The sequence below is a fragment of the Trichechus manatus genome, unplaced genomic scaffold, assembly GCF_000243295.1.
Source record: "Trichechus manatus latirostris isolate Lorelei unplaced genomic scaffold, TriManLat1.0 scaffold00004, whole genome shotgun sequence".
NCBI lineage: Eukaryota > Metazoa > Chordata > Mammalia > Sirenia > Trichechidae > Trichechus > Trichechus manatus.
In genome coordinates, this window is record NW_004443940.1 from 14,809,364 (window position 1) to 14,820,406 (window position 11,043).

Here is an 11,043-nt window from a genome sequence, read left to right on the forward strand (position 1 = left end):
ACAGGCTATATTACCTGTTTTTTTCAACTAGGTCCTCAAAGTCACAAACAAGACCAGAAGAAGTCTTGCATGCAAACCACTTGTAAAGGCGAACAACCGCATACCTGAGAAAACCATTTCTCCCTCTCTCTCCTCACACTTCTTTGTATTTCAAACTTACAGACAGGTTGTAAGAACAGTACGATGAACTCTCTCACATCCTTCGCCTAGATTCACTAGTTATGAAGCAAACACTTTGCCACATTTGATAGCTCTCTTTACATATTACTACTATAATGAACATTTCTCCTGAACTATCTGAGAGTCCATTGTACACAACATGACTCTTGAACCCTAGCCTAAAACTGCAGCATGCATCTTCTGGGAGCAAGAACATTCTCTAACATAACCACAGTACAGCTATCAAATTCAGAAAATCTAACGCTGATTTAATACTGTTATTCAATGTACAATCTGTATTCCATTTTCACCAATGGCCCCAAAGACATTCTTTTTAGCCTTGGTTTTCACTTGATCCAAGATCCAATCCACAATCACCCACTGCCTCTAGTTGTCTTCAATCTTTTGATCTAGGACAGTTCTTCGACCTTTTTCTTTTTACTTTCAAGACATCAACATTTCTGAAGAGTACAAGCCAGGTTTTTGTTTTTTGTTTTTTCCCTTTAGAATATCCTTTAATTTTAGTTTGTCTGATGTTTCCTGAGGCTCAGATTTAGGCGATCCATTTTTCGCAGGAGCGAGATGTAATGTGTTGTAGTCTTTGTCAGTATATCATGAAAGGGACCTATGATGTCAGCTTGTCCCATTGTGATGGTAACGGTCAACAGTGGGTAAGGCAGTGTCTACCAGATTTATCCACTGTGAAGTTACAATTTTTACCTTTGTAATTCAGAAATAATTTGCAGTGAGATGATTTAAGATGGTATAAATATCCTATTCCCCGTCCAACTTTCACCCAATAGTTTTAGCATCTATTGGTGCATCTCACCTGAATCAATTATTATTATGTGGCTGGAAGATGGTGATTCTTATGCTATCATTCGGAAGGTAGAAAACAATGTTCTTTGATATCAACTGGGAACCCAATTTTATTATTTATAATTTGAACACTAAGATTTAAAGAAATTGCTCAAATTCAACCTCAGAATTTTCTAATTTCCTTCTTCACAGGGATAATATCATATCACTGCTACTACTACTACTTCTGTTACTAATAAGTAATGTGTATTAAATGCTTATTCTGTGCCAGGCACTGTGGTAGGCACTCAGATACAGTTTCTCATTTGGTCTTCATAGGACCTAAGAAACAGGTACTATTATTGTCTCTACAGATGAGGAAACCGAGGATCAGAGAGCTGTAATAGTTGCCCAGGGTCACATAGCTAGTTTGCCTTGAGGAGTTGCTGTTGCATCACCCACAGTCATCTGTGCTCAAAGTAATCAAGTGGGAAGGAGCTGATCTGCACTGGGAATGTGATCAGTGGCCTTATCTTCCATTTCCAAGGCTACTTATATTGTTACATATCGCTGTCTTCCATTGCAGCCAAGGATTGGAGTCGTCACTAGTACTTTGAGGTGAATTCCACCTCGTGCTGCTATGACACAGAGTAACAGAAACTGTGATGTAGCATGATGCAACCCCCCCACAAAAAAAAACCCAAAACAAAAACAAAAAAATCCATTGCTGTCGAGTCGATTCCGACTCATAGTTACCCTATAGGACAGAGTAGAACTGCCCCATAGGGTTTCCAAGGAGCAGCTGGTGGATTTGAACTGCTGACCTTTTGATTGGGAGTTGAGCTCTTAACCACTGCGTCAGCAGGTCTCCAAGCATGGTGTAGTGGTCTTGAAATGCTATCCATAGCCTCCTCCCACACACCATTTTTTTTCCTGGGAACTGAGGTCTTGGATAACTTTTCTTTTCTCATGGGGACTGAATGATACTCAAGCTTGCACCAGAAAGGTTTAAATGTTTAAATCTAAGCAGAACGAAATGCAGTGAAGGAAAAGGATGGGAGAGTAAAGTGGAATAAAGGCCAGGAAAAAGAAGATAGGGAGATATTCATAGTGGGAAATTTGAATGTAAGCCTCATAGAGGGAGAGGCTTTTTTTCCCCATTGCTGTATCTATAACCTGTGGAGCAGAGTCTGGTACATAATGGGACTCAGTAAACATTTGCTGAACAAGTCATGGGACTGTGATGCTGTTGTTGTGTGGATGGTCTGGGTCTATGGCAGCTGAGGATGTGAGCTCCTCAGATCTCCCTTCGAGAAAGAGCTTACCATTCATCCTCGGCTTTCAAGACAAACCCACAGTCTTGCCAGGCAGCTCTCGCCAGGGACTGAGCACAGAGGGTGGTACTAGTGCTTGGCCATTTCTGCCCAAAGTGATCTCCCCTAAGGGGCACTCCTTGTTCTGGAATTGTGCTGACCAACACTCTGTCAGATCTGCATCATGGTCTGAGGCTCTCCCTGCCCAATCTTGCTTTCTCCCCCTTTGGTTTGTACTTGTCTACTAAAGTAAAGGTTGGCAGTTTGAACCTACCTAGCACCACTGCAGAAGAAACGCCTGGCGATCTGCTTCTGTAAAGATCACAGCCAAGAATACCCTATGGAGCAGTTCTACTCTGAAACACATGGGGTCACCATGAGTTGGAATTGACTCAAAAGCAATGACTTTGAGTTTGGTTATCTTTCACAGACACTTTCCCCCTTCCTCCCCAAAACTCTTGTACTCCTAACTCCATTTCAGTGGTTGCTTCCTGAAGGACCAAATGACACAAGGTGTGACAATTTTCACTGATGCCTCATTTATACCGTGGTGAAGGACAAAGTGCCTGGTTCTGAGTTATTCTGGGTGACGTACCCAACTCTCTAAGACAGTGCTACTCAAAATGCCTGTCCATGAACTGTTTGTTATTACTTGTCCACAATGAGAGGACTACAAAAATTGAGAATAATCACTTAGAAACCTTTATAGGAATATGGCATTGCCAAAACAACCATGATCAGGGAACTCGTTTTCTTGAATAGAGCATAGATTAGTTTGGATGTTGTTGAACTCATGCAAAGAGTCCCACATCCTCTGAGCTGTGTACCACTATGTTCATTATACCACATTATACTTTGTGAAATTTTAGGGTTAGTTTGGTAACTGTAATCTGAGCAATGAATAAAATCTGGAATCCATTTCTTGCATCAAAATATAAATTGAATTTAATTATAGCTTTATAGGATAAATTGTTGGAACTAGCAAATGATGGAAGATTGAAGATGAATTTTGAAAATATGGCTTTATTTGTTTCATTTTAGATGTTGCTGTTAGGTGCTGTTGAGTCGGTTCCGACTCATAGAGACCCTATATATAGCAGAACAAACTGTTGCCGGGTCTTTGGCCATCCTCACAATTGTTGCTATGTCAACCCACTGTGTCAATCCATCTCCTTGAGGGTCTTCCTCTTCTTCGCTGACCCTCTACTGTTACCACGCATGATGTCTTTCTCCAGGGACTGGTCCCTTCTGATAACATGTCCAAAGTATGTGAGACATAGTCTCACCATCCTTGCTTGTAAGGAGCATTCTGGCTGTACTTCTTCCAAGACAGAGTTGTTTGTTCTTCTGGAAGTCCATGGTATATTCGATATTCTTTGCCAACATCATAATGCAAATGCATCAATTCTTCTTTGGTCTTCCTTATTCATTGTCCAGCTTTTGCATACATATGAGGAGATTAAAAATATCATGGCTTGGGTCAGGCACACCATAGTCCTCAAAGTGACTTCGTTGTTTTTTACAGCAGATTTACCCAATGCAATACTTCCATTGATTTCTTTCACTTCCTTTTAGATACAAGTTAAAAATTAATATCCTTAGCTTGCTGAAATTTGTTTAAAATTTCTTCTTCTATTCCTGTTGACATACTCCTGTGAGACTGGTTTCTCTGAGAGTTAAAGCAGAGAAACAATTTAGATACATAACATCCTCTTAAAGAAGCATTGTCTTTAATCCAACCTAGATTAGAATAATAAACCAGAACAAACTCTTTTGCCATTTAAATACCTTTAAATATTAATGTTTGTTAAAAGTGATTTTACAGTCATTAAATGTAGGGAATCACTATTTCATGCATAAATATTTGTTAAGTTACAATTGTGGAATGATAAACAATTAGGAACGTGAAACAATGCTCTTAATTGCTTATAAACCAAACCAAACCAAACCTGTTGCCCTCGATTCCGACTCCTAGCGACCCTATAGGACAGAGGACTGCTCCATAGGGTTTCCAAGGAGCGGCTGGTGGATTCGAACTGCCAGTCTTTGGTTAGCAGCCATAGCTCTTAACCATTGTGCCACCAGAGCTCCTAATAGCCTATACCACATTTTAAACGAACAAAATATACAGTTTCTAAATTCCTAGTTTCTATTATGTTTGTTATGATTGTATTTATTAAAATGTAGTTTTCTGTTTGTTGAAACTAATAACTAAAAAATTGGGCTTGTATCTTGCTTTTTTCCTCCATTTTTCTAGTAACTCATTTGTATTGCATTTTACAAAAGTATCTCAGAGATGGATTGAAAAAAAGAAAAAAACAAAAAACCCTATCTTTCCAATGGAGTCCCTGGGTGGTGCAAATGGTTAACATGCTCAGCTGCTAACAGAAAGGTTGGAGGTTCCAGTCCACCCAGAGGCATCTTGGAAGAAAGGTCACGCGATCTACTTAGAAAAAAAAAGTCAGCCATTGAAAACCCCATGGTGCATAGCTCTATTCTGATACACATGAGATCGTCATGAGTCCGACTGCACGACAATTTTTTTTTTTTTTATCCTTCACAACAGTTATTTGAGAAACTGTTCTAGAAGACTAATTTTGACGGGGACAATGGGAACACAGTAAGAATCAGGGTCCTGGAACGAGTTTCAACAAAACTAAAAACCTGAACAAAGTAACATTTTTCTGGTTTAGTAACGTTCAGTTTATTTAGGGGTGGTTGTTGGGCGAATATAAATCTAGAAAAAGGTGTCTAGCGTCTCGCCCAAACGCTCCACAACGTTGGCTTGCAGCACTTAAGGGAACTGCCACAGCCTTTGACAGCCCAGGGAAGAGAAGCAGAGGGGCGGGGCGAGCGGAGTGAGGTCATCAAAAGAGCGACGCTTACGCGCGGGCACAGACTGAGCGTCGTGACGTCACCGTCGCGCGACCGCTTTCCGGAAGACGAAGTCGAAGGCCGGGAAGGTATCGTTCAGAGTTGGGGTTTGAGGTTTTCTCCTGCTCCTGCTTAAGTGTGCATCTCCTGTCCTGGGATCCCGCTTTCATTTCCCGACCGGACTGTGAGGATCGGGGTCCGGCTACGTGTCCTTCGGGAATGCTGTCTCTCACACCTGAGCTTTGGGGGCAGCATTGTTGCAGGACCCCTACTTGTCCTTGTCCTGTGGCTGCTTGCTGGATCGTGGCTTGTGTTGGCCCCGCACTTCTCGTTTTTCATTGTCTTTAGCTTTTTGTTTCTTAGCTCTGCCTCTCAAATATTAGAAGGCGGAGAAATAAAAACTTACGTCTTTACAATTAATTTTTAGCTGCCTCAAAACCTTGTTTAGGGAGGAAGGCTAAAGTGGAACTTGTAGTAACTTTCTTATATTATTTCCGTTTATCATGCACTTCTATAATCACGAACTGCCTGCTGCTACAATATTAGCCTACCTGAGATGATGGGCTAATTTTACATCCTCAGTTGAAATCTGTAGTGGATACTCTCAAGAAAACAGTTTTTCTTTATGGTTCAGGTCACTCAGACTTCTTTTTGAAAATGTCTTTAATGTTTTCGTGTTTGATGATTCCAATTCAGTTTTGGCTAGGTAAAGATATATCTGTCCCAGTGAGATGTTTGCTACGCACTTATTAACCTATAAGTTATTAACCCTATAGGGTCGCTATGAGTCGAAATCCATTCAACAGCAACGGGTTTTTTGTTTTTTTTTTAAATTAGCTTAGTTGAACTTTCTGATAGCAGACTGACTCTAGACTTAGCCATAAGTTGATGTTTGATCCGAAAATATCCAGATAACCCTTACTGAAATTCAGAGAACCTTTGGGAAATGTTAGAAGTCGTTGTTTTGTTGAAAAATAAAATAATGATAAAGGATAAGCAATGGTTTTTCAAACTAATCAAAACGAATTATCAGAGTCAGAAGATGTTATGGGGGTCATTAGTGTCATTGCCTTGGCGTCAGTTCACACTCATAGCGACCCTATAGGACAGAGTAGAACTGCCCCATAGAGTTTCCAAAGAGTGCCTGGTGGATTCGAACTAGGACCTTTTGGTTAGCAGCCGTAGCACTTAACCACTATGCCGCCAGGGTTTCCAAAGACGTTTTAGTTGCCATCAAATAGCTGTGTCGTAGGTATCCCGGTTGAGAGGTGATGTAATTTTTTCATAGCTGCTTTTAACTTTTCAAATGGCTCTTTATATGTATTTATCTCAGTTAGCTAATGCTTTCAAACAGTTGATCCTTCAAGTATGGCTCAAAGTAGTTAATCCACATTGGATTAGAGGATTTGGTCATTTTTACTTTAATAAAATAATAACTAGTATTACTAACTAGTGTATTGAGTGTAATGTCAAATAGAAGTAAATTCACTCTAACTTTATGTGATTGACTATCCCAATCTTAGTAACATTTTTGTAATTTATATATTTTTTCCGTTATCAGACTTTGGGATAGATTTATGTTTAGAGTTTAACATCTTTATTAGAAAAGGAAGAAGTCTGTTCTCAGGGATTTTAATGTAAGTCTGAAGGAAAATTACAGGCGATACTAACATGAATTCACTGTCTACCAAGATAGCAATATTTATTGAGAGCTTGCTATTTTTACATTTTACCGTGATTTTCTAAGATAATGCAGCGTAAGAGAGACGTTACGGTAATAGAATCATGGCGCAACATTTGCAGATGGCTCTGTAGTTCCAAAAAAGCAATTGTATTAGATCTATTCTCTGGCTTAGTTCATAACTGTGTGTAACTCAACCTAGGATGGAAACAGCCCCAGAATGTACATTGATCTTATATTTGTCTTTTGGACCTCTGTGGTGACTTCCTAATAAACCCAGACTGTAATCTGATATTAAGATTCTCCATAATTCGGTCCCAGTTTGCTTTGATTGGTTTTAGTCAGTTCACAGATAGTCACTAAGTACCTCATATGTGGCAAGACATTGTGTTAGTGATGTGGAGATAAAAGTGGTCCAAGATGAATCTAGCCTTGAAGAAACAGCCTGGTGAGTAAATCACCAAAAGAAGGTTCTGAGCAGAGGAGTGACGTGATCTGACTTAGGTTTTAACAGGCTCACTCTGACTACTGTGTTAAGCATAGAATGCTGGGGTTGGGAGTGTATGCAAGCCAGGAGACTAGGATGGTCTTGTAATAATTCAGATGAGAAGATAGTGGCTTAAGACGGTGGTAAGAAGTGAAGTTGGTGACTAGTGGTTCAATTTTGGATGTATTTTGTACCTAGAGCCAACAGGATTTGCTTATGGATTGAATGTAGGGTGTGAGAGAAAGATAATTGAAGTTTTGGGCTTGAGCAACTAGAAGGGTGGAATTGCCATTAACTGAAAGGGGAACACTGGAAGGAACAGGTTTGTGGGAGAAGATTAGCTGTTCATTTATGGATGTGCTAAGTTTGAGATGTCTATTAGTCATCCAAGTGGAGACGTTGAGTAGGCAGTTCAGTGTACTGAGTTTAGAGTTCAGGGGAGAGATGGAAAAATTGGGAGCTGTCAGTGAACAGATGGTATTTAAAGTCGTGACACTGGAGACAGTCATCAAAGAAGTGAATGTAGATAGAAAAGATGAGGCACAAGGCCTGAGTCCTTGGGTATTCTGGCATTTACAGGTTGGGGAGATGGAGAAGAATCAGCAAAGGAGACAGACTGAACAAACAGTAAGGGACCAGCACAGTTTTAAGTGTCTGGTCATGGAATTCAGGGTGGAGTAATGTGTTTAATTGTGTCAAGTAAGATGAGGACTGACGCTGTTGGAGTTTTCAAGATGCAGGAGGAGTGTTATTGATGGACATATGAGAACTTTAGCAGACTATCACAAACCAATGTGATAACAGTATTATATGACAAATATATTCAGAGAAGCTTGGGAGCAAAGAGGAAGAAGGGACTACCTTTGCTTGGGAGATACGGAAGCCTTTATAGAGGACGGGGCATCTGACGTGGGTTGTAAAAGATTAATAGGTTTCATGAGGTTCAGAAGATGGGGAGTAGGGCAGGGAGGGGGGCACTCCAAGCAGAGGGAAAGATCTGTGAAAGCATATAATTAGGGAATTATGACTGCAGCAGAAGTTATATTCGATATTGGGGGCAGAGGGAAGGTGGGAATTAAGGCTGGAAGAGTGAAGGGGCCAGACTTGGAAGGACTTTACATGTCATGTAAAAGAGGATTTTGGTGTCTTGAAAGGGTGAGGAGCCACTGAAGGGATTTGTGGGGGATAACCCTCCCCCGTTAGACCTGGGTGCCATTCCACCCAGCTCTGCCATTTATTAGCCCTGTGACCTATGTTTCTGTTATGTCATCTGTAAAGTGAGGCTAATATTAGTTCCCAACCATAGAATTGTGAGAACTCCTTGACCCCACCTTTTTTTCTTTCTTTCTTTTTTTAATTGTGAAAATTTACGCAACAAAACAGACACCAATTCAACAATTTCTACATGTATAATTCAGTGACATTAGTACATTGTTCAAGTTGTGCAACCATTTACATTCTTGCTATCCTTTTCCAGATTATTCTGTCACCATTAACATAAACTGCCTCCTTAGCAAAAACTTGCCCTTTCCCCCTCCCTCCCACCACTGGTAACCACTAATAATTTTTGGTTTCTCTATATTTGCTATGGAGTCCTTGGGTGGCACAAACAGTTTAGTGCTTGACTCCTAGCGGAAAGGGTGGTTCGAACACACCCAGAGGCGCCTCGGAAGACAGGCCTGGTGATCTGCTTCTGAAAGGTCACAGCCTTGAAAACTCTGTGGAGCAGTTCTTTTCCACACACATGGAGTGGCCTTGAGTCAGAGTCAATTCCGTGACAACTAATAATGCAACAACATATTTGCTTATTTCATGTAAGTGAGCTCATACTGTATTTGTCCTTTTGCGATTGACTGATTTCACTCAGCATAGTGTTTTCAGGGTTCACTCACATTGTGGCGTGTATCAGGGCTTCATTTCTCTTTGTGACTGAGGAATATTTCTTTGGATTCCCTGGGTGGTGCAGACGGTTAAGTGCTTGACTACTAGTTGAAAGGTTGCCGGTTCGACCCCATCCGGAGGCACCTTGGAAGACAAGCTTGGCAGTCTGCTTCTGAAAGGTCACAGCCTTGAAAACACCATGGAGTGCAGTTCCGCTCTGCACACGCGGGGTTGCCGTGGGTTGGAATTGACTTTATGGCAGCTAACGACAACAACATTCCATTGTACGTATACACCACATTTTGTTTATCCATGCATCTGTTGATGGACATTTTGGTTGTTCCCACTTCTTGGCAATTGTGAACAGTGCTGCAGTGAACATTGGTGCACACCCCCGCCCCTCTTTTTGCTCGCTTCACTCAGTTCCATTATCAAGAGTGCTGTCTCAAGGAAGCATCCCCTCTTCTCTCAGATTGTCATGTCCACTAGTTATATAGTTCATAGCACTGAGCATCTCTCCATATCATTGTTGTAATTCTGTACTTCTGTGAGTACTTGATTAATGTCTGTTCTCTCCACTAGACTGTAAGCCCAATGAAGGTGAGTTTTTGCTCAGCATTATATTCCAAGTATCAGGGCAGCAAACGCCATAGATGCTAAATAAATACCTACTGAGTAAATGAATTCTTACTGCCTGACATGTAGTAAAATGTTCAGTAAATGTTATTCATGTACGTGGCATCGCAGAGTATGTGCTGAGGAAGGAATCAGGGATAAATAAAGGAATTAGCCAGCAATTGAGAGGGGACCCGGTTGAGGTTACGTAGCATTAACTTGTGACTTTTGTGATTATCCTTAGCACTGCATAGCTAGAATGGTTACCCACGGTTGGGAATTAGCTACTGGGCACAGAGGAAAGATAAGGACTTGCAAAAACATCTTTAAAACAGTTGAGTGGGAGCTATGGCTCTATAGGGAGAGAAGTGAGGCCTGAAGAGGCTTTGTTCCCTAAGAATAGGGAGAAAATGGCCTGGGAAGAGGCCCCATGGTGGCTAGAAAATTTCGGGGTAGGGAAGGGACTACATTCATATGGTTCTTTGAATATAATTAAGCTAAAGAATATAAGTTTGATTGCAGCTGCTAAATGGGGGGTATGGTGACATTTTATCAGGTATATTTGGGAATAAAGTAAATTTCAAATTTTGAGGTAGTTGAAATTTTTATTTATAAATTATGTATTTTTATATTATTGTACTATAAGTCATAATATGTTATATATTATTGTCTAAAAGTCAGAATTCAGAGAGGGTAAAATTAAATGTGCTCCCTCACCGTCCTACCTTTTGTTTCCGGGAAGCATTCACAGTTAACAACAGCTCCTTTAAGAAAATTTACACACATATACAAGTATGCCTCCCCACTCATCACTCATGTATCTGTTTTTTCTTAAAAACAAATGAGATGTGTTATACATGTTGTCCTTAAACTTTTGCTTGCTGAATGTATTTTAGGAATCTTTCTAAGCTCTAGTTGATACTTTTTAACTGCGGCAGAGTATTTTATTGAAGGGATATAGTATAATTTATTTAGCCAGTTCCTATTAATGGGCACTTAGATTGTTCGTTAATTTAAACAGTTTCACTCTTTTAAAGAGTATTGCAGTGGATGTCCTTGAACGTTATCTTGTGTGAGTATGTGCATTTCTAGAAGTAAATTACTGGGTCAAAGAGCACATGCATACACAGTTTCGGGCACGTAGTGCCGAATTGCCTTATACAATTGCTGTATCAGTTTACACTCCAGCTAATCGTGAGTGGGAGGCTGTTTCTCCTCACCTCTGCCCATATTGT

General features: G+C 40.5%; 1 protein-coding gene across 1 annotated transcript in view; it reads left to right on the forward strand.

Annotated features, from left to right (window-relative positions):
- Positions 1 to 5,121: 5,121 nt before the first annotated feature.
- C1D (C1D nuclear receptor corepressor) overlaps positions 5,122 to 11,043 on the forward strand; it is a 27,466-nt gene continuing 21,544 nt past the window's right edge. Inside the window, exon 1 of the mRNA XM_023733186.1 lies at positions 5,122 to 5,233. The gene's annotated coding sequence lies outside the window, so the exon portion shown is untranslated. The remainder of the gene's footprint in view (positions 5,234 to 11,043) is intronic.